Source organism: Chiloscyllium plagiosum, chromosome 25 (genome assembly GCF_004010195.1).
Source record: "Chiloscyllium plagiosum isolate BGI_BamShark_2017 chromosome 25, ASM401019v2, whole genome shotgun sequence".
Lineage (NCBI taxonomy): Eukaryota > Metazoa > Chordata > Chondrichthyes > Orectolobiformes > Hemiscylliidae > Chiloscyllium > Chiloscyllium plagiosum.
Window position 1 is genome coordinate 18,946,864 of NC_057734.1, and position 22,070 is coordinate 18,968,933.

General features: G+C 41.8%; 1 long non-coding RNA gene across 1 annotated transcript; it reads left to right on the forward strand.

Annotated features, from left to right (window-relative positions):
- Positions 1–5,088: 5,088 nt before the first annotated feature.
- On the forward strand, positions 5,089–12,435 carry LOC122562460. The gene is made up of 3 exons (XR_006315311.1): positions 5,089–5,135; positions 10,762–10,828; positions 12,373–12,435. It is a non-coding gene; the product is annotated as an uncharacterized LOC122562460 (long non-coding RNA).
- The last annotated feature ends 9,635 nt before the right edge of the window (positions 12,436–22,070 follow it).

Here is a 22,070-nt window from a genome sequence, read left to right on the forward strand (position 1 = left end):
GTGGGGGGGCCCACTGTTGGTCAGCTTCATTTGGTTAGATGCTAACTGAGGGACAAAGCCCAGGATGGATGGAGTCAGGTTCAATTTGTTGGGCAAAAGTGCAGGATCCATGTCTACTAGAGACTAGAACATTGAAGGAAGAAATGAATGAACACTATGGGCAATTTAGCATGGCCAATTAACCTAACCTGGTGTTGTGTGATTCTTAACTTGGAATGTACTTCAGGTTCAAATGCTGGCCAAAAGTAATTTGAACCATGCCTGCAACTTGAACGTTGGCATCTCAATAATGCAGAGTTTAATGGCAATGACTTAAAAAGTGCTGGCCAAAAGTGTCCCATCACTTGTGAAACTTACAAGGATGTTGTGGGAAAAAAGGAGCACTGCCTGATCATTTGCCAATTAAGTATGATGATGGATTCTGCTGAATTCAATGAAAATGAGGATGATGGGTGCAGGACTGGGATGTGAAGAGGGTCGGAGCAACTTGCACTTCCTTTTGGATAGCATGTGTTAGTCACTCAGCTGGTGTGGCACCTTCACCAAGCTGGTGGACACGCTGCAATCAGGCGAGGTGAAATAGGTGACAGGGCTCCTAAAGTTGTGATTCTGCTACTTGGACCAGTCTGAGAGGCTCTCCAGTCCAGTCCAAAGAGAGTGTGCCACACCATCATGACATCCTGTACTCTGCCCAATTGGTGCAGGCAGTGATAGATGCTGAGGAACTGGGAAAACCTTGGAGGAGGAGATAGGGACATGAGGGTGGAGGATATCCTCCTTGTCAAAGCTCAGCTGCTTTGGGCACTGCAACAAAGAGAGGACCTGAGTGACTCCCAGTTCCAGTAGATGTGAGCTGAGTACAGCAGACCATTATAGAATATAAAGTAGTCATTGGTCATCAGGCCAGCACTTGATTTGCACTTTGGAAATGAGCTATTGGTTTTGATTGTGTTCACTCTTGTTGGCTGTAAATAAAAGTTCATGTTTAGAATTGTCTAATTGCTTACTTGCATGCGATGTTCCCTGACTGGACAATGGCAAGATGTAGGTGCTCTATGTGCTGTAGGGACTAAATCGCAGTGACTATTGGAAGTTGTTTAGGCAGGATGCAACTAAAGACAGATAAACTTTGGGGTGGCACAGTGGCTCAGTGGTTAGCACTGCTGTCTCACAGCGCCAGGGATCTGGGTTTGATTCCAGTGTCGGGTGACTGTCTATGTGGAGTTTTCACCTTCTCCCCGTGTCTGTGTGGAGTTTTCACCTTCTCCCTGTGTCTGTGTGGGTGTCCTCCCATGTCCAAAGATGTACAGGTTGTCACAAAGCTGGTTCTTTTTCTAAAAGCTGTTCCTTTTCTCAAGGATACTGTGTCCTTGGTTTTTTTTTCAAGAGGGTCATAAACAGTCCAGGCTCTGAATCAGCTGAAGTGGTACAGAGGATGAAAAGGGTATTGGAAGGCCTTTTTGTTTATACGTAAATAAATGGGTGTTCAGGCCAAAACTTTTGTTTTAGAAGTAACCTATATAATGAAAGGGGAGTGGTCAGTCCTCAAAGCTGAATTCTGGTTCTTAGTTCAGTGCAGCAGTAATATGTGTGAAGAAAGGCAACTGAGGTCAGTCAGTCAGTCTCTCTCCTTCTGCCCTTCTAAACCTCAACCTGTAAGCCTCTGTTTCAGTTTCACCCTGTGTTTAAGGGGTTTGTTTATTGGGACTGTTGTGTATTTTCGGAACAGCAAAATTAAGTCGTTTTTGAATAGGATAGGTTAGGCAGTATTCAGTATTCTGTTCCTTGTGTTTCATTCTGTAATTTTGTGAATAGAGTCTATTTAAAACCTGGTAGTCAACCTAGCTAACTTAGTCCGGGTAATTTTTACTGTACACTTACCGAGACAAATAACAAAGTTACGGTCTAGGCTGCCTGCTTAAAAATGTTTTGAGTGGTCTAGCCTAGTCCATAACAAAGTTATATGAATTGGCCATGCTAAATTGTTCAGGAAAGTGTAGGCTAGGTGAATTAGTCATGGGAATATAGAGTAGGGGAATGGGTCTGGGTGGGATACTCTTTGGAGGGTTGGTGTGGACGTGTTAAGCTAAAAGGCTTGTTTCCACACTGCATGGATTTGATGATTCCATGATAAACTGTGTGGTCTGGTAGTTAGACAGCGACTAGGATGATAAAATAGAGTTGTATGTGCAAGGGAATTTCAGCCATGTGCTGTGGACAGTGTGGAATTGTGGCCGCTATGCCATGCATCACTGGTAACAGAAAATGCAAGATTGCTAGTGCTTGTCTGGACCTTTTAAAGACCAGTGCAAGGGGCGCTAGTCTTTCGATAGATGTTCAGGGAATGGTGTGTTGTTCTGGGTACTGCATGTGGTAGGGAGGGGATAAGATTGGGTGAGACAGGTACTATTAGCATGGGGCAGGAAGTTAATGAGACAAGTTTGGTGAGGTATGTCGAAGGAACTTGCTAGGTTTTGCAGTAGGAAACCCTCCTGAACACTCAATGAAACTGACACAGCCAACAAGATGTAAGATCCAGTCCAAAATATGTACACCTAATGATGCACAGGGGTAACCACAACGAGTTGTTCTTACACAAGATGCTGGAAAGAAAAAGCAACAGAGAGGGTAATCTGGGGGTTTGCAGCAGAATTGTTCCTTTTGGTTGGCCTGCCTTTTTAAGGCCATTGCAGAGGTCTTCACTGTGGGAATCAGGCTAATTGTGTCTCTGCATGTGACATGCCATTTTTAATATTAATAGGAAATCTCCTGTGGAGTTAGTGCAGACTCCTGTCTCTGTTTTAAGAAGACGAGCATTTAAACCATGTCATGAGCAAGGTATTTTTTTCTGCTGTAAAGAGCAAGTCTGCGTTATCTTAAAGCTACAAGATAGAATAATCCTCCAGTTTTGATGCAATGATGTGGTCAGTTACAAACTTATCGCTGCATACCTTGTCACTGTCCTGTCCCCCTTAGTCCAAGAATTCCCCACCTGTGTTCGGGACACCACCCATGCCGTTTAACTCCTCCAATACTTTTGTTTCCCCGAACTCTAATGCCTCCTCTTCACCATTGACATCCAGTCCCTGTACACATCTATTTGCCATGATGAAAGCCTCCAAGCCCTCCGTTTCTTCCTCTAATGCTGCTCCAACCAGTACCCTTCCACCGACACCCTCATCTGCCTGGCTGAACTGGTCCTCACCCTCAACAACTTCTCCTTTTAATCCTTCCAGTTACTTCAAACCAAAGGGGTAGCCATGGGCACCCACATGGGCTCCAGCTCTGTCTGCCTTTTTGTTGGCTACGTGAAACATTCCATCTTCAGCAGGTACACCGGCACCATGCCTCACCTGTTTCTCTGCTACATCGATGACTTTATTGGCGCTACCTCGTGCTCCCACAAGGAGATCGAATAGTTCATCAACTTCACTAACACCTTTCACCCCGACCTCAAGTTTACCTGGACCATCTCGGACACCTCCCTCCCCTTCTTGGACCTCTCCATCTCCATCTTCGGTGACCGACTAACCATGGATATCTACTACAAACCCATGGACTCCAACAGCTGCCTGGACTACACCTCCTCCCAGCTTGCCTCCTGTAAAAATGCCATCCTCTGTTCCCAATTCCTCTGCCTCCGCCATATCTGTTCCCAGGATGACCAATTCTACCACAGAAAATCCCAGATGGCCTCCTTCTTCATAGATCGCAATTTTCCCTCCCACATTGTCGTCGATGCCCTCCAGTGCTTCTCCTCCATTTCCTACATAACCATCCTTGAAAGCCACCCCTCCCAACGCAACAAGGGCAGAACCCCCCTGCTCCTCACCTTCCACCCCACCAACCTTCGTATACATTACACCATCCAATGCAAGAAGTGCAAAACCTGTGCCCTCACTTCATCCAAGTCCCCAAAGGATCCTTCCACATCAGACAGAAATTTACGTGTAATTCCACAATTGTCATCTACTGTATCCGTTGCACACAATGTGGTCTCCTCAACATCAAGGAGACAGGATGTCAAGTTGCAGATCATATCAGAGAGCATCTCTGGGACACCTGCACCAACCAATGCCACTGCCACGTGACTGACCAATTTAACATCCTCTCCCACTTCACCAAGGACATGCAGGTCCTGGGTCTCCTCCATCGCCAAACCCTTACCATCTGACACCTTGAGGAAGAACGCCTCATCTTCCACCTTGGGACCCTGCAACCACATGGGATTATTGTGGATTTCGCCAGTTTCCTCGTTTCCCCTCACCTCACATTATCCCTGTTCCAAGCCTCCAAATTGGCACTGTCATCTTGACCGGTCTATTACTGTTCCCACCTATCCATTCCATCCTCGTCTCCAACCTATCACCTTCTCCCCATCCCTTATCTACTTATTACATTCTCAGCTACCTTCCCCCAGCCCCCTCCCCTCCCATTTGTCTCTCAGCAAACCCTCTCCCCCCCCTTCGGCTCACAAGCCTCATTCCTGATGAAGGGCTTATGCCTGAAACGTCAATTCTCCTGCTCCTCAGATGCTGTCTGACCTGCTGTGCTTTTCCAGCACCACACTCTCGACTCTGATCTCCAACTTCTGCAGTCCCTCCTTTCTCACAGGTACAAACAAGAATGACTTTCTTCATCTTTTTTTCTGACTGTTTAACAGAAACAGCTTATATTTATACAGCATCTACAACATCATGAAACCTCCCAAAATATTTCACAGGACCATTACAAAACAAGCCATAAAATTGACCAAAAGCAAGGTTCACTGGATATTAACAAGTGGCTTAAAGGAGAACAGTGAGGTTCAGTGGTTGAGGCAGGAAATTCCACAGATTGAGACCTAGACTACAGAGGGCCCAGACACCAACGGTGGAGCAATTATGTTTGGGAATGCATATAACGCCAGAATTACAGGAGCATAGATATTGTGGGAAGTGTTGAGTTTGAAGGGGAGAGTTGAGGTCATGGTGGAATTGTCCCCTTCTCATCATTATTCACTTGCCTCCACAGCTTGCAGTCACACTCAAAAAAACGATTGGATCTGGAAGTGGAACAGACGTAAATGAGCGAAGGTCACAGAGCAGGGGATCGGTCACTGTTTAAAAGTCAGCGATTGCTCATTCAAAACAGAGGTGAGGCCAAAAAGAATTCTCTTGATGTTTGTGAATCTTTCTAGTTCTTTTCCTTAAAAAAGAGTTGTCGGAAGCAGAGCCTTTGAAAATTTGTTTAGCCAGAGTTGCTCGATTGTTATTAAGCAATGAGGTGAAAGATTAACAGGGATAGGCAAGAATGGCGATTTGTGATTACAGTCAGATCAGCCATGTTTTTATTGAGTAGTAAGGGAGCCTGAGGGGTTGGAAGGCCTACAATGGTTTATGGGTTCATGCGTTTGTAAGCCATATTAGAATAGATAACTGTGAGGGCTATAAATTAAAATAAGGGATTTATGGCCAAGTGGAAGAGAATTTTTGGGTTAAAAGTTAAGCATAGACTTATGGGTGTGTAGGAAAAACTAAAAAAGGAGATATAAGAGAGTGTCAATGTTTTTAGGTGTTACTGGGTAATGAAGTCAGGGTCCACCCTGTAAAAGGCAAGGGCCTGTGTAACTGGGGAGGAAGTTAAAAATCACACAACACCAGGTTATAGTCCAACAGGTTTATTTGGAAGCACTAGCTTTCAGAGTGCCGCTCCTTCATCAGGTAACTATGGAGCAGGACCATAAGACACAGAATTTATAGCAAAACATTATAGTGTCATGCAACTGAAATGATATGTTGAACAAACCGAGATTTCTGTTAAGTCTTTCATCTTTTAGAATGGGTTGCAGGTTTCAGTTCATGAAGATGTAAATCCCAGAACTTCTTCGAAGTCATATTCTTGAGATAACTTAAGGTTTTATAGAAAAAAGTGACACCTCAGCTGAGGTGAAGGAGCAGTGCTCCGAAAGCTAGTAGTCATAGAGTCATAGAGATGTACATCATGGAAACAGACCCTTCGGTCCAACAGGTCCATGCTGATCAGATATCCCAACCTAATCTAATCCCACCTGCCAGCACCCGGCCCATATCCCTCTAAACCCTTCCTATTCATATACCCATCCAAATGCCTCTTAAATGTTGCAATTGTACCAGCCTCCACCACTTGCTCTGGCAGCTCATTCCATACATGTACCACCCTCTGCGTGAAAAGGTTGCCCCTTAGGTCTCTTTTATATCTTTCCCCTCTCACCCTAAATCTATGCCCTCTAGTTCTGGACTCCCCGACCCTTGGAAAAAGACTTTGTCTATTTATCCTATCCATGTCCCTCATAATTTTGTAATCCAACGCTCCAGGGAAAACAGCACCAGCCTATTCAGCCTCTCCTTATAGCTCAAATCCTCCAACCCTGACAACATCCTTGTAACTCTTTTCTGAACCCTTTCAAGTTTCACAACATCTTTCCGATAGAAAGGAGACCAGAATTGCATGCAATATTCCAACAGTGCCTAACCAATGTCCTGTACAGCCGCAACATGACCTCCCAACTCCTGTACTCAGTAGTCTGACCAATAAAGGAAAACATACCAAATGCTTCTTCACTATCTTATCTACCTGTGACTCCACTTTCAAGGAGCTATGGACCTGCACTCCGAGGTCTTTTTATTCAGCAACACTCCCTAGAACCTTACCATTAAGTGTATAAGTCCTGCTAAGGTTTGCTTTCCCAAAATGCAGCACCTCGCATTTATCTGAATTAAACTCCATTTGTCACTTCTCAGCCCATTGGCCCATCTGGTCAAGATCCTGTTGTAATCTGAGGTAACCCTCTTCGCTGTCCACTACACCTCCAATTTTGGTATCATCTGCAAACTTACTAATTGTACCTCTTATGCTCGCATCCAAATCATTTATGTAAATGACAAAAAGTAGAGGACCCAGCACCGATCCTTGTGGCACTCTACTGGTCACAGGCCTCCAGTCTGAAAAACAACCCTCCACCACCACCCTCTGTCTTCTACCTTTGAGCCAGTTCTGTAACCAAATGGCTAGTTCTCCCTGTATTCCGTGAGATCTAACCTGCTAATCAGTCTCCCATGGGGAATCTTGTCAATCGCCTGACTGAAGATCACATCTATTGCTCTGCCCTCATCAATCTTCTTTGTTACTTCTTCAAAAAACTCAATCAAGTTTGTGAGACATGATTTCCCACGCACAAAGCCATGTTGACTATCCCGAATCAGTCCTTGCCTTTCCAAATACATGTACATCCTGTCCCTGAGGATTCCCTCCAACAACTTGCCCACCACCGACATCAGGCTCACCGGTCTATAGTTCCCTGGCTTGTCTTAACCGCCCTTCTTAAACAGTGGCACCACGTTTGCCAATCTCCAGTATCCCTGCACCTCACCTGTGACTATCAATGATACAAAAATATCTCAGCAAGAGGCCAAGCAATCACTTCTCTAGCTTCCCACAGAGTTTTCGGGTACACTTGATCAGGTCCTGGGGATTTATCCACCTTTAACAGTTTCAAGACATCCAGCATTTCCTCCTCTGTAATCTCGACATTTTGCAAGATGTCACCATCTATTTCCCTACAGTCTATATTTTCCATATCCTTTTCCACAGTAAATACTGATGCAAAATATTCATTTAGTATCTCCCTCATTTTCTGTGGCTCCACACAAAGGCCACCCTGCTGATTTTTGAGGGGCCCTATTCTCTCCCTAGTTACCCTTTTGTCCTTAATATATTTGTAAATTCCCTTTGGATTCTCCTTAATTCTATTTGTCAAAGCTATCTCATGTCCCCTTTTCGCCCTCCTGATTTCCCTCTTAAGTATACTCCTACTTTCTTTATACTCTTCTAAGGGTTCACTGGATCTATCCTGTCTATACCTGACATATGCTTCCTTCTTTTTCTTAATCAAACCCTCAATTTCTTTAGTCATCCAACAGTCCCTATACCTACCAGCCTTTCCTTTCACCCTGACAGGAATATACTTTCTCTGGATTCTTGTTATCTCATTTCCGAAGACTTCCCATTTTCCAGCCGTCCCTTTTACTGCGAGCATCTGCCTCCAATCAGCTTTCGAAAGTTCTTGCCTAATACCGTCAAAATTGGCCTTTCTCCAATTTAGAACTTCAACTTTTAGATCTGGTCTATCCTTTTCCATCACTATTTTAAAACGAGTAGAATTATGGTTGTTGGCCCCAAAGTGCTCCCCCACTGACACCTCAGTCACCTGCCCTGCCTTATTTCCTAAGAAATAGGTCAAGTTTTGCACCTTCTCTCATAGGTACATCCACATACTGAATCAGAAAATTGTCTTGTATGCACTTAAGAAATTCCTCTCCATCTAAACCTTTAACACTATGGCAGTCCCAGTCAATGTTTGGAAAGTTAAAGTCCCCTACCATAACTACCGTATTATTCTTATAGATAGCTGAGATCCCCTTACAGGTTTGTTTCTCAATTTCCCTCTGACTATTGGGGGGGTCTATAATACAATCCCGAAAAGGTGATCATCCCTTTCTTATTTCTCAGTTCCACCCAAATAACTTCCCTGGATGTCTTTCCGGGAATATCCTCCCTCAGCACTGCTGTAATGCTATCCCTTATCAAAAATGTCACTCCCCCTTCTATCTTGCCTCCCTTTCGATCCTTCCTGTAAGATTTGTATCCTGGAACATTAAGCTGCCAGTCCTGCCCATCCCTGAGCCATGTTTCTGTAATTGCTTTGATATCCCAGTCCCATGTTCCTAACCATGCCCTGAGTTCATCTGCCTTCCCTGTTAGGCCCCTTGCATTGAAATAAATGCAGTTTAATTTATTAGTCCTACCTTGTCCCTGCCTGCCCTGACTGTTTGACTCACTTCTGTTCTCAACTGCACCAGTCTCAGATTGATCTCTTCCCTCACTATCTCCCTGGGCCCCATCCCTCCACCCCTCCCCTTACTAGTTTAAATCCTCCCGAGCAGTTCTAGCAAATTTCTCTGCCAGTATATTAGTCCCCTTCCAATTTAGGTGCAATCCATCCTTCTTGTACAGGTCACTTCTACGCCAAAAGAGATTCCAATGATCCAAAAATGTGAATCCTTCTCCCATACACCAGTTCCTCAGCCATGCATTCATCTGGTCTATCCTCCTATTCCTGCCCTCACTAGCTCGTAGCACTGGGAGTAATCCAGATATCACTATTCTCAAGGACCTCCTTTTTAAATTCCTGCCTAACTCTGTAATCTCCCTTCAGAATCTCAACCCTTTCCCTTCCCTTGGACAATGACCTCTTGCTGGCCCCTCTACCCCGTGAGAACATTCTGTACCCTCTCTGAGATGTCCTTGATCCTGGCATCAGGGAAACAACACACCATTCTGCTTTTTCTCAGCTGGCCACAGAAATACTGTCTGTATCTCTGACTACAGAATTCCCTAACACAATTGATCTCTTGGAAGCCGACGTACCCCTCATTGCATTAGAACCAGTCTCAATACCAGAAACATGGCTGTTTGTGCTAAGTTCCCCTGAGAATCCATCACCCCCTACATTTTCCAAAACATCATACCTGTTTGAAATGGGTATATCCACAAAAGACTCCTGCCCTAGGTACCTACCTCTCTCACCCTTCCTGGAGTTAACTTATCTATGTGACTGTATCTGAGACATTCCCCCCTTCCTATAACTGCCATCCATCACGTACTGTTGCCGTTGCAAATTCCTCATTGCTTCTATCTTTCTCTCCAACCAATCCACTCGATCTGATAACATTTGCATCCAACAGCATTTATCAGATATAATCCACATTAACCCTTAAACTCTCTTTAAACTCCCACATCTGACAAGAAGTACATCTCACTGCAAAGGCCATTTTTGCTCCTTCACAATCTACAGACCCAGAAAATAACACCATCTTTTTCCTCTAGAAAACACTGCACTAGGTTAAATTAATAGCTATGGCTTATATTTTAAGTTTAACAAGAGACTTATCTCCAAAAACATATAACCAAGAAAGAACCCACTGTACTCACTAATACAGCCTTTCTCTTAGTCAGACTTAAAACAACAATTAACTTATCTGATTCTGTGTTGTGAACTTCGCCCAAACTGGTTCCTCCAAGATTAGTTGTGAATTTCGATGTCCAGCGACACATGAATTCAAAAACAGCAAAGGCAGTAACTGTGCAGGTTCTCTCTCTCTCTCTCCTGCACTGTCCTCACCATGTGCTTCCTTTGTCTGCCCTTCTCCCTTTTAAAACTGCTGTTGTTTTGACTTTTTTTTTCAAAGTTCCAAAACTTTCAAATAAATCTGTTGCGCTATAATCTGGTGTTGTGTGATTTTTAACTTTGTCCACCCCAGTCCAATGCCAGCTCCTTCACATCTTCACTGGGGAGAAATGAATGACGTGAGGGTTAATCAACAATAAAAGATGGGATAATTGGTAAAGGGATGGGTAAATAGAACTGTTAAGATTGGAAAACAAAACCAGAGGAAGTCAGATAAGAAAACTAAGCCTCCAGTAGCCTTTGCAGTTGTTAGCTATCTCTGTAATATATGTTTTTGTTGTCTAATCCAACCTGGTATTTTGCAAAATTAAAACTCGTAGCAGCCTGTAGAAAATGGTGATACTTGATGAGCAGTGTGATGTCCCAATGCAGTTACATTAGAAAGTGAGGAGACTGAAAAAACAGCCAGAATGTAAACAGTGTCTGTAGCTTAGTCTCATTAAGCTAAATCACGAATAAATTATCATATTCAACAGCCTCATTTTTACTCCCAGTTAACAGGTTTTCGAAGAGACTGGCAATTACAGGAATTTGTGCATTGACACTCGATTGTTAGCACACGTAAGTGAGGGGAGGCAGGTGGAGGCAGTGCGTATCTGAATGGATGACAAATCCTGGTCAGTGGGCAACCGGTGGGCATACATAAGCAGTGGCTACATTCAGCTACGTGGTTCCAGAGGCTCCCTCATTCTGAAAAAACAAAAACAACCTTTAATGCAATTTAAATGCAACCTTTGACATGACCCAGCACAGGGCAAACAAACTTCTTTCACTTTTACCTTACAGCCCCTTTGTAATTTCTTGCAGTTATTGTGCTACCTAGGGCAGTTTATCAAGGTTGGGGGTGGCACTACTGAAGAAGGTGTGCAAAGTGAAATGCAGGAAGTACTCTTGCTGCAGGCATGGGAGGGATGCATCATTAAGCTGGAAACTTCTGCCAAAACAATTTACTAATTAATTTCCACTTGATCGACAATTCCTTGTTTGCCGAGGCAGATCCTCTGGATACCAGTGAGCAAGCATCAGCTCCATTAATAGCTGTAGGCAGTTGCTTGAATGAGAGACAGGGGATATATGTAACTGCATCTGAGGGCCCATTCAGATTGTGAAGGCAATGATTGCTTGCAAAAATATTTCCTTCACACAAACCCCTGTTTGATCATTTCATTTTATGTTCTTGGTACAATTTTAATGGTGAGTTCTTAAGTGTCTTTTATACCGACCCCTTCCACAAAATGCTGTTTGTTGCTGTATTCTGGCAGTACATCAAAGTAGGTCATTTATGTATGTTTTTGTTATTAACACAAAGCCTGAAGGGCAGAAAAAGGGACAGGAATGTCTCCTGTTTGCTGATCATGATCATCTCCACCCAACTCAAGTTACACCTATCTATTGGTGTGCTCCCATAATATATTTATATCTGTAACCAAACTATCTTCTTCCACTTCATTCAGCTCTGTTTATCTACTGATCTTGCCTATGTTACCAGTAAACCTTATCTGAGTTGTACATCAATCTGTTTATTTACCTATTCAAAGTAATTAACCAATCTGACCTACCTGCCTCATGTATTATCCTCCTACCCTTTCTCCTACCCATCTAAATTTTTTTAAGTTCGATCTAAGTTATCACTCAATCTCTTCATATCCTAAATCGTTACTCAGACTTATCTCTCATGCTGTTTTGCATAAGTTATCTATCTCATCTTAATTATCAGTCTGTATGACATTAAATGTCAATCTTATCTGGATCACCGATAGATTATCAAGAAGATGAACTGATATTAACTGAACTAATTATCAGTATCCTGGGAAGATGAGTCAAGAATAGTGGATTGATAATTTAAAATATTGGATATCAGTGCAGACTTAGCAGAGTGATAACCTGGATGTGTCTTATCTAGGTTACTCACCTGTCTGTCCATATTTTGCCTCATCCTCTTGCTGTTAATCTAGGGTGCAATCTGTCTGAATGACAGTTTGTCTATGTATTTATTAGCTGACTGATTTCCTGTTTACGTGGAGGTATATTTGAATTTATTTTGCTGCCTGTCCATCATCTTTCTGCATCTCTATTAATTCATGTTTCATCCATCTATTCAGCAGGAGGCACTGCTCTATAAACAAACACGAAGGGAGTGCTGACAGTGGAAATAAATATTAGGGAGCAACTGATTAGCATTTGATCTCAGCTGGGCTCTGCGAGTGGAGCTGTGGAATGCCTGGCTGTCTTTAACACTGAATAATTTGATTAGATCACAGGCTTGCCTGCTGCTCATGCAGAGATAACCCGAGCAGTGTTACCGAGGCTCTTTCAGATGCTAAAATATATCACTTAATCAACTCCACCATTTCAATTTAACACAGTTGTTGCATTGCATGGATGATAAGGTTTTAAGGACCCCACAGATTGCCAACCTCTCAGCAAAGGTCCACTCTCCATGGTGTAAGCTTTGCCTCCCAGTTTGAGCCAAATCCTGATGTGCCAGTGCCAATGATCGCCAGTAAATGATCCGAGAATATCTCAGCACTGTGACCACTTCACCTCTACCCCCCACCCCATTCCCATCACTGGGAATGCTCCAATTTGATTAATCCAATGTATTCTGGTTCACAATGAGAGCACACTGCAAAGGGCATTACTTGTATTAAGTAGCAATGCAAACGACTTGGTGCAGAGAAAGAGACCTTGCCACTTGCACTCCAGGACATTTGCAGGCGATGTCATTTTTGACTACAAACAGCCATTTAACAAATGAAAACAGAGGCAAGATAAAACCAGAGGATGCCAGTTTCTAAGGCCATCCATCAGCTCCAGGCTTCCTGGACTAACTTTACGAAGTAGCTGTGTTACTTGTGCCACATGGAGATGTTGGGACCAATCTTATTCTTCTGGTACAAAACCTTTTCAGAAGTTTGAAAATTGATGTGAATGCAGCCTGAGCCAGCAATGCATGAACAATGCTCACATTTCCTGGGCCCGCTAACTTGCATATGGATCCATGTGCAGATTTGGGTCTGGATATGATGCTCTACTGAGGGTTAATGCAGACTAGATGTGCTGAAGGGCCTCTATCTGCTCTGATTAGCCATGGTCATGTTAAATGGCAGAACAGGCTCAAAGGGTTGAATAGCCTACTCCTCCTGTTAGTTTCTATATTTCTACACCTCCACATCATTCTCTCCATGCCTACTGTATGCCAATGCATGCCATCACCACCTCCCATTATCCTTCATACCAAGTCAGTGCCAGCTCATGTCTCCACCCAATGCCAATGAACCTTGATATCTTTTATCCCACTTGCATGCCCTCTCACCCAGTATCTACCATGGGCAGTCCTTAAGTACCTCGTGGCAATGACAACAATTCAACATCAAACACATCTTTCACTCAAATGCGCTCAATTGTGAAAACAATACGTTTCATGAAATCCATTCAGAGCTCTAATGATTGACCTCAAATTTAAAAGAAACCTTCTATTCAGAACACTTACCAATCACAGGTAATCCTTTAAAGGTTTCTTTAAACTGTTATTTAAACCATTTCTTCTGTGTCACCTGCTGAGATATTCATGGATTTTGAAACTCAGCCAAATATTCACAATCATAGTTTTTGGGGAAATGTCAACACAGATATCTATTAAAACTGTGTAATCTGATGTGACTCAGTTTTCTAAAGCTACAGCAGATAATCTGTCAATCAAAACATTTCAGCAGAGGTTATTGTTTCACCCTCAGTGACAGCTGCAGCTATTTTTCAAAGTTTAAATAGCAGTAATTTAAATAAAAAACTTCAGGTCTCAAAAGGATCTTATCTGCCCTTCAAGATCATTTAGTTCTCACATAGCAGTTTAAGATCCTTGTAAAATGATACCTGTTTGAATTAAGTTTAAAAGTTCAAAACATCTCCTCAGGGATCATGCCCTCTCCCCTTTACCCAACTTGCAAAACGTTGGATTTATCGGAAATAAGAGTAAGCTTTCCACATCTGGGTCCCACCTTTCATTTTTAAACATCTGTCAAATCTTTCTAAGTTTTCAAACATCCATTCCTGAGTTCCCAGCAGAGCTGTTGGTCAGGAAGATCATTTTGATTTTGGATCTGGCCCATGACCAACCTTTGTAAAACAAGTAAATTTACTTTGAGATTGCTGGTGATTGCTCGGAACTCACATGTTTTTGTGACCTCTTGCACTATAATACCATTAACGTCACACATGAGAATGTCAGCATTCTCTCCTTTTATCTAAGAAGGCTCAGCACACTGCAAAGCCCTTACAGCCTGCAATCGGACCTCCAGGTGAAAGTGAGAGATCTGGAAGCAGTCTTCACATGTCTCCACTCTATTGCTATGATTGTCAAAACCTCAGCCATTCACATTCTGGTAAATCCACATAGATGATTATATAGTCCCTTTAATTATAAATCCTTTGACAGAATTGATGCATCTACAACACCTTCTAATTGGCCAAGTAATGCTGCAGTGGGATGTTAATTCCATGGCTGAGCCAAAGGAATCACAGCTATATCCTCCTGTTAACAAATTGGATCCTTGCTATTCCAGCAGAGACTACGTCCAGGGGATTCTGTACTGAAATTTTAAAATTCTCATCCCTACTTTCAAATCTCTCCATTGCATAGTCTCTCCTTCCATCTGTAATTTTCTACAACCCTGTAACCCTCCGAGATATCTGTGCTCCTCTAATGCTGACATTTCTCAAAGATCTGATTTTCCTCTGACCATCATTAGTATCTTCCAGCCTCTTTACCCTGTTCCCTCTCCTCCTTTAGAGTGTTCCTGAAGCTAATTATCATCTTATGTGGCTCAGAATCAAATTTTATTTGGTAACGCTCATGTGAAGTTCCTTGGGCCACTTGCCTACATTAAAGACACATTGAAAATACTGTTGTAAATTGTGGATTAATTCCAAATCAAAGAAATATGATTTATTGCTATCTACAGAACAGTTTTTATTTATATATTAGCAATTATGACAAATACCAACTTGTTGGGAATATTAATTTAAACTTTATATGTGGCCCAAAGCTCCACAATATGCACAGCTGCCCAACTCACCAAACAAAGAATCTGGAAAGCTCTGCCTTCCTGGATATTTGCAGTCAAGTGTTTAGAATATTTTGGATTACATAAAGTAGCATGATTACTGGAAAATGTATGCTAAATAAAAGCTTCCTCAAAACCTACCAATTCTCCTTCCCTTATTTTTACTACAAATTATGCTTATCGCAAAAATCACAGTGAATACATTTGTCAGTCACCAACACTTTCAGTGTAAGGTAACACACTGCTGTATCAGCATCAAGGACCTTACATGTCACAGTGTTAACTGTCATTCACATCCATTTGTGGGGAAACAGATGACAGAAGGAGAGAGAGTCGATGAGTCTTTCTCTGTGTACCAATTGAGTAATTCCATCAGTGCTTGATTTGCAGTTCCTGCGTTTCATCAGGTGACTCAAACAGGCTCACTTCATTGCAATAAGAAACTTTAAGGCAGTGCCCAGAACTCTATGTACTCCTGCCCTTGAGTCAAAAAGGGTTTGGTTTTCTGTCTACTCCAACACTTAAGCACTTAAAGCAGGCAATCCAGTGCAAGCTTGATGAAGTTTCTATATTGCTGGAAGCATGCACCATGAGCGGACATGAAGTCCTTTCAGCTTGGGGCAGTGGCTCAGATCAACATTACAGATCCCATGGCACCGTGTGAAGAAAATCACAGAGATGACCTAACACCCTGGTCACCTGCAGCACTGTGGCCAAAAGGGAGTTGTGTTTCTGACGTCAGAACAACCGCCATCCTTCAAATGAATTCACTGCTGATGAAGCAGTTGGAGATATCTCTATGTAATGTGGCAGTGCCATAAAAATTAAAGTCATTTTTTTTCACTACTTCCCTGCAATTTTAACAGATTGCTTCAGCTTTATGGATATAAACAGGACAAAATCACAATGGAAGTTAAAAAAAAATACAACTCGGAAAGAAACATCTCCAGAATATATCACCGCTTAGTGCCTCTGATAAGCAGAATCATTTAATTTGGGGGTAAAAAATTACCTGCTTTATTGATATGTTAAAACTCAGAGCTGTCAAACTCAGCTGTACTACATCTGATCGGTGAGTGCTGGGTGCAGTTGTTTTTAACTTGTTAGACACACACTAGATTGCAATCATAAATAAATGATTTGCTGTCTCTTCATATTCTGGTTTGTTGCTTTTAAAGGAAATATGTCATAAAAAAAATCGCACATCTCCAAAGGCAGAGTAACTGTTAAATTATCATAATCTTACCTTTCCATTCGCTACATAATAGACAGCTAAATTAGATTTTCCATACTGAAGTACACATGTTGGCTGTTCCCCGGGGGCTGCCATGTTTTTTTTAAACAGTGTCTCCACATCCTTACTAGGTTAATCTATAAAAGTAAAAAAGCTTTCCTCATCAATTAGCCACCCCAATTATGCTTCACCCTCCAATTCAACACCCACTCCCTTTTTAATGCATTTTTCATTCAGTTTCCCTTCTTTATGTCTTAAAGGGATTGGCATCTGGTTACTGTATTGTTTCTAGAGATCAGGCTTCTCTCTGATACTGCAGGCAAGGAGCTAGACTTCGTAGGAGTCTACAGCAGGTTTTGGAAGCCACTTGACCATCTAGGATCTCATAAAGCTCAATCTCACCAAATCCCTCTGCAAAAACAGTCTTTAGGGACAATAGCAAGCACCTGTATACTGTAGTAAAACATTCCAAGGTGTTTTGCAGGCGAGAGGAACACATTGACACCAAGATGAAGTGGTCATCGTTCTTTCAAACCAAAAGGCTGAGATACAACTGGTGATGGTTTAACCTGTGGGTTATCACACCTCAGGTGAGGGGAGCGGTTGAGAAGGAGAGTCCTTTGTATTAAGCAGGGGAATTGAATCCATGCTGTTGGTGTTACTCACTCGCTGTCCAGGCAACTGAGCTCACTAACCCCCTGACACCAAACAAAGTGGAGATGATAGAATACTTGTTCAGTTAGAATGGTCATTTTGAGAAATCTTTTGAAGGTTGGCTGTGTGGTTGCAGGCTGTGTGGTTTTGAAGGAGAAAGTGGGACTGCAGATGCTGGAGATCAGAGTTGAAAAATGTGTTGCTGGAAAAGCGCAGCAGGTCAGGCAGCATCCAAGGAGCAGGAGAATCGACGTTTTGGGCATAAGCCCTTCTCCAGGAAGGTTTTGAAGAGGATTTCCAAGTACAGTGTCTTTGTTCCTGAGGCCATTGTCTTGGCATGAACACCAAAGGGCACGTTTTGTAACACTGCTCAGTCACTCATTTTGTTTTGATCAAGTTAATTTTTAAATCTTTGACAGTCATTCAAGCAGGATAGCCTGCAAACTCATTAGGATTAAACAGGACTCTTCCTCTAGGCACAACTGAAGGTGCAGAGATCATTCTCATGTCAGGACCTCAATGATCAGCTAAGGTAATTATTTGACAAGTGCAACGCATAAGGCTTCTCTGATGAGACTTCCCAACAGAGTCTCATTCTTAATGAGCAGTCCACAGTTCAATCCTTTTAGCTGGTTTTGCAGTTTTATACAGGTTGTTGAGGAAACTATTGATCATGTTTTTGAAATCCCCTCGTATGCTACCCAACTGAATGAGAGAGTCCACTCTTTAAAAAAAAACATCATCCATAACATGCTAGGATGATTTCAGAAACCTCACTTAGTTAACATTTTTAACAAAACTGTTTGCAAATGGAATTATCCAGATCAGGAACGAAGCCTGGACTTACCCATAATACATGGCAAAGTTGGACAAATTAAGGAGAAAAGAGTTTGTTTATTAGACATTTCTGTATAATTTTAGTTATGATAATTCAGATAGTTATGATAATTCAGAATATATAGTGAACAGAACTAGGACCTTTCCAGTTCAATGGTAGGGTGTAGTGGAGATGTGTGTGTGTCTATTTGTGTATTTGATTGTCTGTTTGTCTTTGTGTCTGTGTGTGTAGTGCATCTGTGTGTGTGTGTGTGTGTGTCTTGTAACAGGCTCAGAGACTAAAGATACAGGAAGTTTGAGTTGCAGAGAAGAAATAAAAGGCTGTGAAGAGTTTTATTACTTGAGCTGGGTTGTTTGCTTTAGTACTGGTAAAAATGCATTCAAACTTTGATAACTAGCGACTCCACAACACGAGACAGTAAAGGAAGTGAAACACCTTGGTGCAATTAAGATGTGCATTTTAAAAGCATCCAAACAATCCATTCCCAAACTGACCTTCCAGTCCAAAAGCAGACTGACGACAACACAAACCAAGGTGAAGGAAGGTGTCATTTGATAGCAGTAAATTGCTGAATTCAATGAATTAGTATGACTTAATTTGATGGGTCTCATTTTGTTTAAAATATCTCTTGTGTTCTTTGATTGGGAATGCAGGAAATTGGAAGAAATTTATGATGGTTTCATGAGATGATTTGGAGTCAGGTGTATTGTTTCTTTGCTGAGAAACTACATGATGAAAAGTTGTTCCAACTTCAGTTGGCTCCTTTCTGTTCCACAGTGGAGACAACTTTCCTTTAGTGGATGCTCGATGGTTATAGCCAAGAGGATTCCATTACTCCTAGCATCAAGTGGACATCAGTGAAGTGGCCAGATACACCTAGGTCCCTGGTAATGGAAACAACTCATGTCAAAGCTGCAAATAAAAAAATAATTTAAAAAAAAATCCTAACATTTCAGCTCACTGGGAAAATCTGCTAATATTCAGCCGCAAAACGATTCCAAAGAATTCCCAAATCCAATCGAGACTCTGCTTAGATGTAGAGTAATACGTCCAGGCCCTAATCCGTGAACAATCTTTTTCAAAATTAATGTAGCTGTTACTAGTAAGACTTCCACTTAATGGCCATATCTTGTTGGCCTCACAAGGCAGCAGTGTGTAATCTACTTGACCCCATTCAGTCCTTTTGCTGAATGTGGTTCTTGTAGCAGGAGGCACAATTGAGCATAAAGGTATCCTGTGATGTACTGATAATGTCCCTATATCTGAACCAGAACCTCTGTGTCCAAGTCCCACCTAAGCCCTTGATGTCCAAGGAGGTGCATCATAACGTGGTTCTGAAGGTTGATTTGTAATCTGTAAATTTTCTGATACATTTATGAAAATGGTAAGTGCGAAAGAGCTTCCTGTTGAGCTAGAACCAGGCAGGAGCTGCAGTACAACAGCCTCCCGATATTAAAAGACTCAATGCGCAATTTCTTGCCATGCTCTAAGATCATTCTCATTCTGAAGAACTATCACACAAATACAACTGAGCAACCTCTAGGACACTCCAGAGACCAGTTAAAACTCAATGACATTGGTGTGGAACTGGAGTCAAAATAAACTATGACCGGCAAGGGTATTTTCCCTTTGGGTTATTATAATAGACTGACAACTTCTTAGAAGTGTTAGTTAAGGCTTTGTGCTAGCATCTGAAAGGTTATGTTTTCAAGTTCCATTTGAGAGACTCAAGTATAAAATCAGTGGTCCATTGCAGTAAGAATGGAGTGCATCATTGTCAGCTAAGACATTAAACTGAGGGGCCAATGTCCTCTGGATGTCATAGATCCGACTGCATTACTTCGACAGGTTGTTCTCCTTGGTTATCCCTCAACTAGCATCACTAAAAAATAAATCCCATTCATTATCATTTTGCTTTGATGGGGTTTGCTGTGTGTCACTTGGCTGTCCTGACATTACAGCAGTGATCATGCGTCAATTATAATTCACTGGCTATCAAATGTCCTTCTTCATTGTAAAGACATTAAACCAGCATATAAATTCAAGTCTTCTCTCTCTCACCAGAATTAAAAGTAGAATACAACTCCCTTTCCACTGGCTCATGAAGCACTCGTAGATCAGGAGCAATACAGATAAATGCAAAGGAAAATTCCCTTTGCAGTATACATCAGTAATCCCAGGTCAGATTCAATATAGTTAAGTGCAGAATAACACTCTCTTTACATTCTTAGGTCAAGAGAAGCATGGTTACATACAGAGTAAAACTCTTTCTGCACTGCTGATCAAGCACTCTCAGGTCAGGAGGAGCTCAATTAGATTTAAAGTACAACTCCTTCAATGCTGTTTTAGCCCAGTGCAGGTGAAAGTGTGTCCAGTGCGGGGGAGGAGCGAGCCCTTGTAAGGAAAGCCCAGTGTGGAGCATCTAGATCCATGGCTTAAGAAAGGACTGTAATGTTGGATTTTTAACTTTATTTCTTTAATTTTCTATGTTATACTAAGAACAGCTGCAGTATTGATCTTTTTAACTTATTTCTTTATTTTTCTATTTTTGTACCGAGGTACCTTTGTACCTAAGATGGCGCTGGGAATGGTGACATTGTACAGTTTTCACTATACTCCTGTACCCTTGTGCTTGAGCACACGTGACAATAAAACCTGAAATTGAATGGGGGAAGATTGTCTCTGTTTGTGAATTTTATCATTCTGGCAAGATTATTTTATCACTTTGTTCAAAGCAACAACCAGCCACAACTTTCAACACTCTGCCTCAGCCCAAACCTCAAAACAACATACTGACATTTCCTTTTCTCACACTGTGATCTTATTAGATCTTCTGACAGAGATGGCTAATTTAATTTCAATTTGAGGTAAGTAATTGTCAGGTTTCACACTGTAGGTCCCAACCAACTGGATTGAGATTACCCTACCCTATTTCTCTGAGGATTGCGTAGCCAAGAGTGAGATGAAGCATTCATCCCATCTGTCTAAAGGCTGAAATCGAGCTTCCAGAGGTGAAAGGCCATCATCTATCATGTTGTTGTGCATCGTACCTCAATCTAACTGTCTTAATCTATAGAAAGATTCTCAACGTTTCTACGATTTGTTTGTAATTAAATGTATTTTGTTTTTCCTGAGATCCATCAGCATGCTGCAAACTAACTTATGCTGTAGAGTGTGAGGAGAAGGAGGGAGCTGTGGTGTACATTTTTATATTTAGTTTTGAACCTCTCCATAGAAGTGTGAATATTTTGAGTGTGTGAGTGTGTATGTGTTTTTTTTCCCTGCTATGTTAAGGGAGCAAACACTGACAGAGACAAGTGACAGCTCTCTAATTATACCCAGACTGCGCTGGTGTTCTTGTAGTGGATACGTTGCTCATTTTATTCAGCTCTTCTCATTGAATAATGCATGCGGGTCCCTATCAGTATTCCGCCAGTACCTCGGGGAACCTCAAGGATAACTAGCTGATAACTGATCCCATCTAAATCTTTCCACTTTTATCAGGAACAAGCAATAAAAAAAATCCACAGTACACATTAATCCATTCTGAAGAAATCGAAGGTTTATTAGTTATTAATAAAATGCCTAAAATGGATCTTCCATTGTTTATATTTTTTTTAAATGTAATGATCCCACATGGATTAGCAATTCGAGATTTTGAGAGCCTTGTGTCTACCCTGCTCTGATTCTGGGGTGGTATATTTCAGTGGATACTCTGGGAGTTGATGGTCTATTTATAACACAGTGTGCTATCTGTTAGAGGGTTGACAGTAACGTGCAGATCACATAGAAGCTGTTCACTGTCATATGGTTTTGTCTGAGACATTAGACAAAGGAGTATAGGTTCCTTTGTCACCAAAAAAAAGTGTTATTCTCAGGCACCAGATCTTCCACTCTACTGACCCAGTTTAGAAAATATGGATAAATGCTGAGGTAGTATCCCAGCCAGTAGATTTATTGCTTTTATCTTCTGGACTATGCTCCTGTATCCTTTGATGTCAGTTATTATTTTCT